Consider the following 14,429-nt stretch of genomic DNA (forward strand, 5'->3'; position numbering starts at 1 on the left):
GAATAAATTTCTGCTTTTTCGTGATACTTTGCTACAACAGTCCCAGGAAACAAATACACCAGGCTTCTGCCTTTCACTTCTCTTCCTGACTGCCTGTTACTTAAGATTCTCCCACTCCAACCCTCCCCATAGATGCCCAGAGCCAAGAAAATCAAATTTGTCTGTTCCTTATGTAAGGAACTTCCAGATTTCACCTTTTTCTCCTCTTGGCTTTATCTTGGCATGGTGTCTAATAGAGCAAGGTTGCAATGTCACCTTTCACCAGTAGAGGTCTCTCTCTCTTTCTCTCTCACACACGCACATGCACACACTTCTATCCTCCAGCTACACATGCATCCTTGCCCTGGTTTGCAGTGGGGTGAAACTGTGAAACTTGAAACTGTGTATGTGATCCTCTAGAAGTGAGGGAGGGACTTCCCAGATGGTCCAGTGGTTAGGACTTGGTGCTTCCACTGCAGGGGGTGTGGGTTCGATCCTGGGGAACTAAGATCCCATGTGCGGTGTGGCCAAAAATTGAAAATGAGAAAAAGAAAAAGAAAAACCCCCCACAGATGTCAGGGAGACCTCAGCATTGAGATTTACAAGGGCATGGGCTCATGGAGCTGGGTCTTTCATGGTTGTTGATTCTAAATGTGTGAGACACGGCAAAGGAAACTGTAAACAAAATGAAAAGACAACTTACAGACTGGGAGAAAATATTTGCAAATGATGTGACTGACAAGGGATTAATTTCCAAAATATACAAATAGCACATACAGCTCAATAACAAAAAAAACAACCCAATCAAAAAATGGGCAGAAGACCTAAATAGACATTTCTCCAAAGAAGACATACTGATGGCCAAGAGGCACATGAAGAGATGTTCAACATCACTAATTACTAGAGAAATGCAAATCAAAACTACAGTGAGGTACCACCTCACACTGGTCAGAATGGCCATCGTTAAAAAGTCTACAAATAATAAATGCTGGAGGAGGTGTGGAGAAAATGGAACCCACCTACACTGTTGGTGGGAATGTAAACTGGTGCAGCCACTATGGAGAACAGTATGGAGGTTCCTTAAAAAACTAAAAATAGAGTTGCCATATGATCCAGCAATCCCACTCCTGGGCATATACCCAGATAAAACTCTAATTCGAAAAGATACAGGCACCACTATGTTCACAGCAGCACTGTTTACAATAGTGAAGACACGGAAGCAATCTAAATGTCCATTAACAGAAGAATGAATAAGAAGATGTATACATATACAATGGAACACTACTCAGCCATAAAAAGTAAATAATTAATGCCATTTGCAGAAAAATAGATGGACCTAGAGATTATCATACTAAGCGAAGTAAGTCAGAAAGAGAAAGACAAATACCATATCGTATCACTTATATGTGGAATCTAAAATATGACACAAATCAACTTACCTACAAAACAGAAACAGACTCACAGACATAGAGAACAGACTTGTGTTTGCCAAGGAGGAGGGGAGGTGGGGGAGGGAAGGATTAGGAGTTTGGGATTAGCAGATGCAAACTATTGTATATTGAAAGGATAAACAACAAGGTCCTACTATATAGCACAGGGAACTATATTCAATATCCTGGGATAAACCATAATGGGAAAGAATAAAACAAATTTGTGAGACAGGTTATATCAGCCTGATTTTAGAAATTGGAAGGCTGAGGGCCTGAGAGGGGCACTGCCACAGGCCTCCTGGCTTCCATATGTGATCTCACCTTATATCCTTAAGATCTTCTTTTTTTTTGGTCTAACATCTAGTCTTTCAGTAAATCCTGTCCCCTCTGCCTTCAAAATCCATGCAGAACCTCTCTCCTCCTCTGCCTCCACCTGGTTCACCCCATGATCAGCTGCCTGGACCAGGGTAGTTGCCTCCTCCCTGGTTCCTGGGCTCCCACCCTCGCCCCCCACAGTCTGTCCTTCCTGAAGCAGCCACCAGAGGGCGCCTACTCCGATGTCACCTCCTCACTGAAGCCCCCTATGGTTAATTTTAGGTATCAGTTTGACTGGGGCGGGGTGGGGGGGAGGCAGTGCCCAGACCTTTGGTTAAACGTTATTTCTGGGTGTGTCCGTGAGGATGTTTTCGGAAGAGAGAAGCATTTGAATCGGTAGACTGCGTACAGCAGATGGTCCTCCCCAGTGTGTGTGGGTGGACCTCATCCAATCCATGGAGGGCCTGAATAGAACAAAGAGGTGGAAGAAGGGGGAATCCACTCTCACTGCCTGACTGCATGAGCTGGACATCCATCTTCTCCTGCCCTCGGACTGGGTCTCCAGCTTATGGACAGCCAATCATATGACTTCTAGTTTCCAGAATCACGTGAGCCAAATCCTCATAGTAAATCTCTTTCTAGATGTATATACATCCTATTGGTTCTGTTTCTCTGGAGAAACCAACCTCTGAAACTGCCTTCTTTATTTATTAACTCACCAACTAATTCTTCCTCTTCCCCAACTAGAATTTAAATCACCTGGGGGCAGGCGTTTTCTCCATCTTGGTGGCTGGATGCCCAATACCTACAATGGTGCTTGGTATACAGTAAGTGCTCAATATATGCTGGCTGGATCGAATCACTGGCTCCAGGATCTGTACAGCCCTGCGGGGAGGCAGGTGAGGGACCCAGAGGCCCATGTGATTGTGGCGGAAACTAAACGGAGCGAATTTTCCCTGGACTATTACACTGTCAGCCACAGACCCAGAACTTGAACCCGGGTCTCTCTGCTGCCACAGCAGGCCTGGTCCCTCCGAGCTTTGGAATAACAAGGACACAGAGCTCAGAAGTGAAGATGGGGAAGAAGGCGGGTCCTGGTCATTCTCTGTAGAGGGCCATCCTGCACACTATGGGGTGTGGAGCAGCTTCCCTGGCCCCCACCCACTCAATGCCAGGAGCAGCCCCCAGTGTGACCGCCACCAATGTCCCCAGACACTGCCCAGTGTCCTCTGGGTGGGCAGAATCATCTCTGGTTGGAACCACTGCCTTGCAGAACTGGCTCCTTGCCCGCCTCCCCCACTGCTCTATATATGTTCCCGCAGCACTTACAGGCGGGGTGGGAGACCACACATTCCAGGCTGGGCTCTGCCTGGCAGGCGGGAGGCCTTGCCCAGCTCGCCCAGTCCCATCCAGACCCAGGGAAATTGGATTAACTCGGAGAAGCTCGCCAAGACGATCCGTCATGCCATCTGAAGGACAGCGTATTGATCTCCAGGTGGCAAAAATATTACTTGATATCCCTTTTTGTTATTTAAAACGCTGCTTAAGCAATTCCGTAATGGAACGGCCCGGCCTGGGTCCAGGAACTCCCTGGCCAGCCGGCAGCCTCTCCAGATTGGGTGGAGGATGAGAGAATGTGAACGCGGGCCTGTGCTCCCTCGGGTAATTGATGACCCCCGGAGAACAGCTCCATTTTGCTGGCGACTTATGCAGCTTTGATTTATTAAAGACATAACAATTATGAATATAGCTGATTTATAATCAACTTGTCCAGGGCCCTAATTGATTTCTGGGGTGAAATTTAGAATGGGAGATATTGACACTTTGAGTGGAGGGCCACAGGCCTTGGGGATGGGCCGTGATAGGGTGGCTGGCGGGTCCAGTAGGAGGATGGAACGGGGAGACGGTGGCCTGAGTCTGACTGCATTCTTTGCCACCTCTTGAAGTTTGGGGCTTCTGCTCAGCTTTGCCTGAGATATTCAAGCCCCGATGGACGCTACCATTTCCAAATGACCGAGGCAGGCCCTGGCTCCAGCAGAGGGACGTGTGCCATATTGCCCACAAATCTCTCAGCATGTTCTGTTTTTGGAGATTTCCTTAGTAGTATATATGGTGGCCATGAGAGCCTGGCACTGTGTATGTAAATGAATCTGCCCCACAATGTCCAGAACCTTCTCTTCCTCCAGAGCCCTATGCTAAGACTGCCACATTTGGCCAGTAAAAAGACAAGAGGCCCAGTGAAATCTGAGTTTCAGACCAACAGCAAGTGAATTTTAGCATAAGTATATCCCATGCCAGAGTTGGGATATATTTATACTAGAGAATTATTCGTGGTTCATCTGCAATTCCAGTTTAACTGGGAGTTTTGTATTTTATCTGACAAACCTATGGTGACATTCAAGACCCCAACTCTCAAGATCCCCACAGGGTCGAAAAGATACGCACACCCCAGTGTTCACAGCAGCTCTATTCACAACAGCCAAGAAGTGGAAACAATCTAAATGTCCACCGACAGATGAATGGATAAAGAAGATGGAGTACATATATACAATGGAATATTACTCAGCCATAGAAAAGAATGAAATAATGCCATTTGCAGCAACATGGATGGATCTAGAGATTATCATACTAAGTGAAGTAAGCCAGAGAAAGACAAATACCATATGATGTCACTTCCATCTTGTGGAATCTAAAAAAGTGATATAAATGAACTTCTTTACCAAACAGAAATAGACTCACAGACATAGAAAACAAACTTATGGTTACCAAAGGGGAAAGGGTGGGGAAGGGATAAATTAGGAGTATGGGATTAACATATACACACTACTATATATAAAGTAGATAAACAACAAGGTCCTACTGTATAGCACAGCAAACTATATTCAATATCCTATAATAAACAATAATGGAAAAGAATATGAAAAAGAATATATATATATATAAATAAATCACTTTTTTGTACACCAGAAACTAACACAACATTGTAAATCAACTATACTTCAATTTAAAAAAAGGAAAAAAATATCCCCCCAGGGGTCCATTCACCTGATGAGGAGATTGAGGTAAGAGGATATTCAGTGTCTGCCCAAGATTATGTGGTGGCTGACTTAAGATTCAAACCCAACCCTGAGGTCTGAGCCTTGTAAAGCTTCCAAGATCCCACATTGCTTTCAGAGGGAAGGGACAACAGATATTCTTTCTATGCAGTGATAGATTATCCTTGTAGCAGGTCTGCCTTGTTATTGCTGTGTGACCGTGAAAAGAGCTTGGTCTCTCTGGGCATCAGTCTCCAGCACAGGAAAATGGGCATGATCATGGGGTCTCCATCATAGGGTGCTGGGAAGGAGAAAGTGATTTGTGGGTGACCACACTGGATGAGCACCCGATACACAGGAGGGGTAACTTGGGTCTCACCATGTACTAATAAAGACAGAAAGAGACAGAGAGAGACAGAGAGACAAAGAGAGAGATAGCAATAGAGAGAGTCAGAGACAGAAAGTCAGAAAGAGTCAAGGCAGAGAGACAAAGAAAGACAGTGATAGAGAGAGGGGTGCACCCCATTTGGAGATGGGGTGGACCCAGAGGGTGGGAATTAATTCTGCAAATCAACAGGTTCTAGCAGTTTCTGTAAGGGGAGGAGAGAGCAAAGCAGGAGCCGGAGGGATGCAGGATCCAGAGCTCAGGGGCCAGCAGCTGCCTGTGCCCAGTCTCCGTGACAGCCCTGTTGAGCAGTTTTAAGTATCATTAAAGATAAAATAATTTTTCCCCCTCTGAGCCGTGTGACTGACACGGTGATGGCCCCACCGACAGGGAGAAGGTCAGGCTGGAATGTAATCGGTTTTTTCCAGAGGGATGCATAAACATGATGGCACAGCAGCTGGAAAAGGGACCTGAGACTGTCCCCAAACCCTCTAAGCTCTCAGCTGCAGGGCATGATGGGGCCACAGGGACAGTGAGGGCCAGGGGGACTTCCTGGAGGAGGTGTGCCTGCTGCTGGGATTGGAAAGAGAAAGCATCCCAGGGAGGGGAGACTGTAGAAGCAAAGGTGTGGAGGTTGGATATGTCTCTTCATACATCTTCCTACTCCCACCTGATCTCAGTGCATTAATCCCACCTTCAGACCTTCCAGGGCTCCCAGCTACCCACCCCACCTCAGGGTTCAAATCCTGGCTCTCCCTCTTATTTGCCATGTGATCTTGGGTGTATCACCTCCCCCTCCCAGCCTCAATCTCCTAATCTGTAAAACAGGATCATCATAGGACTTTCCCACCCTGCGGATACAGCGAGAACTCAAAGAAAGGAACAATGGTGTCAATGCTTTTGGCTGCAAGTAACAGGAAAAGCCATCTTAATTTAGTCCAACATTAGGAAACATTTTTCATCTTATACAATGAACCATTAAGGTATTTACTCAAAAGGTACCTCTTCCAAGAGCCTTCACTGATCAATCCCTGTGCTCGCTTTTCATACCCTCCTTTATTTTTCTCCCTAGTACTAATCATTTCCTGAGAATATGTATTTGTCCATTTTCTGCTCCCTCTTCCTCTAAATGTCAGCTCCCCATGGACAGGAATTTTTATCTGTTTTGTTCACACGTTCCCCATGGCACACAGAGGGTGCTCATTAAATGCTTGTTAAATAAATGGATGACTTCTTTATCCAAGGATGATTCAGTTATTCAAGAACAGAGTCCTGTGTCTTCCTCAGGATATCTACCATGTTGCTCCTCATGGTCCAAAATGCTTGCCAAAGCACCAACCATCACACCCTTGTTCTAGCAGCAGGAAGGAAGAAGGGTGGAAGGACAAAGGAGGCTTTCTCCAGTGGACTGTCTCCTATACAGAGCCTTCCAAGAAGCCCCTCTCCAAGTCTTATTGGCCAGGACTCAGTCACATGGCCACACCTAGATAACTAGCTGCGAGGGAGTCTGGGAAATGGAGTCTTTAACAGAGTGCCATTCCACCTCTCCCAAAATCTAGCAACCTTTGTGAGGAAGGACAGGAGGATGGATGTTAGGAGGCAGGGAACAATGGACATATCCCTGACCCTCTACCTCTGCCAATGCCAGTGACCACCTGTATTAGTTTTCTCTGGCTGCTGTAATTTAACCAGTTACCACAAACTTAATGAAACACAGTGAAAGAACACAAATGTATTATCTTACGGTTCTGTAGGTCAGAAGTCCCACGTGGGTCTCACTGGGCTAAAATCAAGGTGTCGGCAGGGCTGGTTCCTGCTAGAAGGGAGAACCCATGTCTTGCCTTTTCCAGCTTCAAGAGGCTGCCTGCATTCCTGGGCTCCTGGCCCCTTACTCCACCTTCACAGCCAGCAATGGCAGGTCAAGTCCTTCTCACACTGCCTCTCTCTGCTTCTCCCTTTCCTGCCTCCCTCTTCCATATTTAAGGATTACATTGGGCCCACCTGGACCCTCTCTCGCTCTTAAAGTCTCTTAAAGAAAGACTAGCAACCTTCATGCCATCGACAACCTTAATTCCTCTTTGCCATGTAACAGGGATTTGCTGAGTTGTGGGAATTACGAATTTCACCCTCCTGGGCCTCCCCACTCCTCTTCACAGCCTCCACGAAGGAGAAAACACCACGGTACCCGTTGCCCAGATCAGAACATTGAGGCCCCCGGAGATTGAACAGCTTGCCCACGGTCCCCTTAAGGCTCCTAAATTCCAAAAACTGGAATTTGAACCCAGGCGTGTGTGATTGCAAAGCCCGTGCCTCCTTCAACGATGCTGTTTGTAACCACAGCTGTGGTCTGTCATTGCTGTTATTATGGTTATCATTCGGTCAGTGCCTGCTATGTCTGCACCAGCCTACAGGGTTCACCCTGACCCTCTAGAGAAGGGAGTTACAAAGGTGAGCACAGAGGCACAGGGAGATTGAAGGGCACTCCAAGTCACCCAGTGGGTGGCAAAGCCAGAACGTGAGCCCAAGTCCTCCTGGCTACAGACCACTGTCCTCCCCACCTCTGGGGAGAAAGCTACTGCCTAACAGAGGCCACAGAGGACCCAGCTAGGGTTTTCTGGCAGCACCAGGGGCTCACTAAGCCCTTTTTCTTTCTGGCAGAGGCTGGGGCAGCAGCAGTCAGTGGGGAAGCAAGCCAAGTGCTGAGTCTGCAACGTGACATGTCTCCGCAAAAGCCACCAGCCACGTGGCCACGGAGGCCCACAGCTCTGGGGATGATCAATCTCCCCCCACCCCTCTCGCTGGCTGCCACCCTCCTACCTCCACCCTGGCGTCCTCTGTCTCTCCCTCTCCCGGTCTCTGCCCAGCTTCCTGCATCCTGGGGGAGGCATCGTTCCAAGACCACCCAGGGAAGGAAGGGCAGCCCCCCATCATGGAAATGCTCAGAGGCAAGATTCACCAGTCGGAGAGAGAGCAGAGGGTAGGAGCACAAGTCATGGGGTCCGCGGACCAGGTCCCCACTTCAGCTCCTCCTCTAATGCTGGGCCAGCTAATTCATCTTGCTAGCCTCAGTTTCCTTGTCTGCAAAATGGGTTTGAGAAAAAGAATCTACACTGTAGGACTGACGTGAGGGTTATGTGAACTATGACAAGCACTTTGGATATTGACAGTAGATAAATCCTGTGTGAGGCCAGAGGAGATTTCAAGGTAGTCTGGGAAGGCTTCCTGGAAGGGGCAACATTTGATCTGGGCCTTAAAATAGGAGGAGAATTTGGAGGGACTGGCAGAAGGGAGAGGGAAGATCTGGTGGGTGGAGGAAAGAGTTGGGACTTTGCTACAGGTAATAGGGAGCCATAGAAAGTTCTCCAGCAGGATGGTGAGAGCATCGGTGCAGCTATGATTTTTAGGGCGATGAGCCCAGCAGCAGGTCAGGGTGGGTCTAAAGACCTAACCTCCAAAGCAGAGCCCATCAGGCTTCCCTCACCCCCCCACTGGGGTGCCTGGGACTGGGCAGCGATTCAGGGACCTGAGGTGGAGGAAGAAGATAAACACGTGGGTGCTCATAAGGGGAAACCAAGGCACAGAGAGGGTTACTAACTTGCCCAGAGCCACAGGACAGGCAAGTTCCAGGGCTGGGATTTGAACCCAGGCAGTCTAGCTCCAGCCAAAGCAGTTCTGCAGTTGCTCCCAGGACCTCAGAATGTGACTGTATTTGGAGAAAGGGTCTTTAAACAGGTAATTAAGTTAAAATGAGGTCATTAGGGCAGCCCCTAATCCAATATGACTGGTGTCCTTATAAGGAGAGATTAGGACACAGACACACACAGAGGGAGAGCATGTAAGGACACAGGGAGAAGACAGCCGTCTGCAAGCCAAGGAGAAGAAACCAATCCTGCCAACACCTTGTCTCAGACTTGTCTCCAGCCTCCAGAAGTGTGAGAAAATAAATTTCTGTTGTTGAAGTCCCCCAGTCTGTGGTACTTTGTTATGGCGGCCCCAGAAAACTCATACACTGCCCATGTCTCAATAGTTAGGGCTCTTTGGTCTGAAAATGACAAAACAAAACAAACACTTGATTTGGATTGGCTTAAGCAAAAAGCCAATATATAACAAAATATATAGCTTCAGGCACAATTTGATCCAGGTGCTCAAATCATGACAAGATCATCTGCTTTCCTCTCTATTAGTTCCATTCACACGGAGGTGCTTCCCACATGGTGACCAGATAGCTCCTAAGAAGACCAGGTTCCTATAAGCTCAGCAACCCCTGAGGAAAAGAGCATCATTTGTCCCCCTAAATCCAGCTAATTGTTCAGGAGTTGACTCTGTTTTTGGTTTTTTTTTTTTTTTTTTTTTTTTTTTTTTTTTGTGATACGCGCGAGGGCCTCTCACTGTTGTGGCCTCTCCCGTTGCGGAGCACAGGCTCTGGACGCACAGGCTCAGTGGCCATGGCTCACTGGCCCAGCCGCTCCGTGGCATGTGGGATCTTCCCGGACCGGGGCACAAGCCTGTCCCCTGCATCAGCAGGCAGACTCTCAACCACTGCACCACCAGGGAAGCCACAGGAGTTCACTCTGATTGAGATAACTTGGGTCACGGTGGGTGGCCCTGAGCCAATCACTGAAGCCATAGGTTCAGAATCCTGATTGGCCAGCCCTGGGTGTTTTTTGATTGGGCTCCCCCAGAAAGAGACCCTGAGGCAAGGATGGGGGGATTACTGTGTAGGCCACTGTGACCCCCTGGGGGCCTCTAGGACACTGTGTAGAGCATGCCTTGGAGTTTTCTCAACAGAAGCAAAAGGGAGCTGCAGTATTTATCCACCAACTTCCCATCTGTAAAGGCTGAGGGCTGCAATAACTCTCCTGTCTTCTGGCTTGGCCTGCCTGTGGCTAAGTGAGCTCCAACAGTCTTAAAAAAATACTTTCAGAGAAATGGTTTCAGGTGTTCACAGGAAGTAGGCTTTGCATGAAGTGAGCCCAAGAGGATATCCATGGGGCTGCTGCACTGGGTGGCAGCCTCCCTCCATGGAGCCCTAACTGAACTTCATGAACCAAAAGCAAGACGGGGGAGGGCACCCCAGGAAAATCCAAGGTACTGTTCCAGAAGAAGAAAGGATGCAGAAGAGGCTAAAAAGCCAAAAATGGTCTAACTGAAGCCAGTTTTCCTTCATTCTTCCCATGAATCTCTATGTTCCCACTGACTGCACCTTTACATTTTCCTCAAATTTTCCAAGACCCTCGAGCCCCTTGTCAGTCCAAAGGGACTCTCTCTCAAACATTAGAGGAGCAGGGGGCGGGATGGATGGGGCCATTCCCGCTGTTAATTCTGTGACTGCCACAAGGTGTCACTGTTGAACAACGGTCTTGCACAGCCTTGTCTGTTTTTCCCTTGCGTGTCCTAAGCCAGACAGATCCTTGCACGGACCCCAGTGGAACCCCAACTTGGGTCCCCAAGGTTAGAGCCGAATGGTTTACACTCATGAATCCGTTCAGGTCTCAATCACCAAGCTAGACACTTGGACAGGGGAAATGACACACCAGACACACCAGGACAGGGGAAATGAATGAAGCAGGACTTCCAGCCCCCATCACACTCTGTATTAGAACCAACCAGCTTCTTCCCCCAACCCCCCTCCCACTTCCTTTATAACTAAGTCCCCACTGGGACACCACTGAGTATCCTTTTATGCCTTTACATCTCCCTCGGGGCCACCTCAACTCATCAGAGTGAACCACAGAAGGGAAGGAAAAGGAACATCAATCCTGTCGCTCCCAAGAATTCCACCTCAGGAATTCCCTGGTGGTCCAGTGGTTAGGACTCGGTGCTTTCACTGCCATGCACCTGGGTTCGATCCCTGTTCGGGGAACTAAAATACTGCAAGCCAAGCTGCATGGCCAAAGTAAAAAAAAAAAAAAAAAAAGAGTTCCACTTCACTGCCACTGGCCCACTCTGCACATCGAGGAGTTTGGGGAGAGTTGTATCAGTCAGCTATTGCTGCATAACAAGTTGCCACAAATGCAGCAGATTAAACCAACACTCCTTTATTATTTCACAGTTTCTGAGGATCAAGAGTCCAGGCACAGCTTAGCTGGTCCTGTACTCCAGGGTTTTCTGCAAGGCTGCAATCAAGGTGTCAGCTGAGGCCACAATCATCTCCAGGTTTGACTGGAACCTGGAGCAGGGTCTGTTTCCAAGTTCAAGAGGCCTTGCACGCTTCTGCTCACTCTCCTAGAGCCCAATTGCCATGCAAATAACCCCAGGCTGGTCTGCCAGAAGAGCATCCCTGCTCTTCATGGAAGAAGTCCATGGAAGAAAGCCCAGTTGTCCCATCCAACAGCCAGCTGACCCCCAAACGAGGGAACCCAGCCAAGATTTGCAGAGCTGCCTGCAACCCCAAGTTGAGTGCAGAGGCAGTGATGAGCCTGGTTGAGATTAGAAGAATCACCTGGCTAATCTGCAGACTCGTGAACCAAAATAAATACTTAGTGCTTTCAGCTATTAGATTGGGGGCTGGTTTCACAGATCCAATCTGCTACAGCATCATCATCACCATTCCCCCATGACGATGGGCATCCACTTAAATATGAATGAAACTAGGAGGAACCATTCAACTGACTCTCCCTAAATAAAGTTGTTCTACTTCACAGAGTTTAGCTGTCTTGACTCTACAAAGGAAATGTGGCTGGCAGCTTCTCCTGATTAAAAAATGTGAAGTTCCACCTCACCAGGCATCACAATACCCTCCTTTTCCGTCCACCTTCCCAGGAAGGCTCAGGAGGGAGGGGATGCTCTTCCAGGCTTGCAGGCTGGACCAGGGGCTGGCCAGGGGCTCTCAGGACCCTTTGGCTGCCCTAAATGGGACCACTCCCTGCCATCCTAGTCCTGGCCGCTTGCTACAGAGATTCCGTAAGGATCTGTTGGCCTTTTCTTTCCAACACCCCAGACCCTCTCAAGACGAAGGAAGAGGGACTTCCTGGTGGTCCAGTAGTTGAGACTCCATGCTTCCACTACAGGGGGCACGGGTTCGATCCCTGGTCAGGGAACTGAGATTCTGCATGCCATGTGGTGCAGCCAAAAAAATAAAGTCTATTATGTTAAAGAAGAAGAAAGAGAAGGAGAAGAAGAATCCACGTGAGGTGGAGGATGACAGAACTGGCTTCGGGAAGCCTCAGACCCCAGCACTGGCAGACAGGGAGCAACACAAGCAGTGTTCCAAACTTGGCTGTGACCTTGAACTTGTCACTGTCCAGGAACACTCGGTAAATAGTTGATATATCCTGACCACGCCCCTGACCCATCCCTAAGTCCCCTGGACCTCCTCCAAGATCTGGCCACTGACAGCACTGCTGAGACCTGGCCCCAGCATGTCCATTCTCATTGGTCAATGCCACAGCCATACCTGTAGTTAAATATAGTTAATATCACCCCAAAAAGCAAGAGTTCTCAGCTGAATAGCTCGGTGATCAAGAGCAGAAACTCTAGAATTAGACCCATGTATAAAGCTTAGAAAAAGTGAAAGAAGTAAATAAAGGATAGAATGATGATCCTTCCACACCACGAAGGCCTACGCAACTGTATAAAAGAATGAGGACTCCCATGGAAGGATCACCAAGATACCTTAAGATTAAAAAGCAAGAGTAGGGCTTCCCTGGTGGCGCAGTGGTTGAGACTCTGCCTGCTGATGCAGGGGACACGGGTTCGTGCCCCGGTCCGGGAAGATCCCACAGGCCGCGGAGCGGCTGGGCCCGTGAGTCATGGCCACTGGGCCTGCGCGTCCGGAGCCTGTGCTCCGCAACGGGAGATGCCACAACAGTGAGAGGCCCGCATACCACAAAAAAAAAAAAAAAAAGCAAGAGTAATGGATACAGAGTTTCTGTTTGGGGTGATCAAAACAAAAACACATTTCGGTGGATGGATGGTGGTGGTGACTGCACAGCAATGTGAATGATGTAAAGCCACTCAGCTGTGCACTTCACCATGGTTCAGATGGTCAATTTTACGTCAGGGATGTTTGGCCACAATTGAAAATCAGGCTGGGAGGGGCAGAGGTAAAGGTTTTGTCTCTCAAAACCTTTGTGACCCCATCCTGTGTCTGTCACCCTGCAGCCCCTCACGGTAGGTTTAGAAGCAGTATGAGGAGCCAGGTTAGAGAAACTGAGACCCAGAGAGGGTGGGGAGTTGCCCAGAACCACACAGTAAGGAGGACGCATGGCCAGAACATAAGAAACTCCAACGGAACCCGAATGCATAAGACGGTCCCACAAAATCCCTCTCCAGGGAGTGGGTGATTTTGCTTAAGCTTCTAGGGGGGCGGCGGGGAGGCCAAATGAGAAGAAAGTTTTTTTTTCCTTGTGGGAGCCGTGGGAATCCCTCCCTGGGGAGAGGTGCTGGCTGATGAGGACGTCCCTGGTAAATCTCTGATCACAAGATTAGGTGATTTCATTATTGTCTGCGAAGCTTTCGGGAGGGTTGGCGCTTACAGATAATTACCCGTGATACAGGGCGCTGGAGTCATCAAGGAAGGCTGAGCCTGCTCGGAAGATGGGGCCAAGGTGTTGGGGCCAGGAAGGTGCTTGAAAACGGCCCCATCCATCACCTTCGTGCAGAGGAAGGGGCTCAGGAGACAGAGAAGGGGGAACCCGTCCAAGGTCACACAGCCAGACAGGGGCAACATACTCTGTCATAGCCACCCAAACCTGAGTCAGCTCCTATCCCCCCTCTGCCCACAGCCCTCCAGGGCTCCCACCTCCCTCGGGTTAAAGCCCAAGTCCTCCCCGTGGGCCACAAGGCTCTGCACGACCTGCCCTCACCTCCTCCCTCTGTCCCCCGGCTCCCTCCAGCCCAGCCCCCCGGCACCTAGCAAATGCTCAAAAAAAATGAAAGGACCCAATAAAGAATAAATGGGCAACTTGAGCACATCTGGGCTCTGAAAAGCACTTCTAGTCCACAGCCTCTGCTTGGACTCCTCCCTGGATGAGGAGCTCACTACGTCCCAAGGCTCCCACTTCATCTCTGAGCTGTTCTGGTCATTAGCAAGGTCCTCTGCAAAATCTGGGCTGAGTTTTGTGCCCTAGAGTGTGTGTGTGTGTGTGTGTGTGTGTGTGTGTTTTGAGGGATGGGGGAGTGACATGAGGTCATGAGCAGAAATTCTGGAATCTTTGCAGGATGGTCACTGTTTTGAATACTTGGAAAGCCTCCCCTAAAGCCCTGGGGGTGAGGTTGGTCCAGACTGACTCTCTCTCTCACACACACAGAATTTGTCTGTCTCTATTTCTCTCTCTCCTTTTC

Source organism: Hyperoodon ampullatus (genome assembly GCF_949752795.1).
Source record: "Hyperoodon ampullatus genome assembly, chromosome: 4".
Classification (NCBI taxonomy): Eukaryota; Metazoa; Chordata; class Mammalia; order Artiodactyla; family Ziphiidae; genus Hyperoodon; species Hyperoodon ampullatus.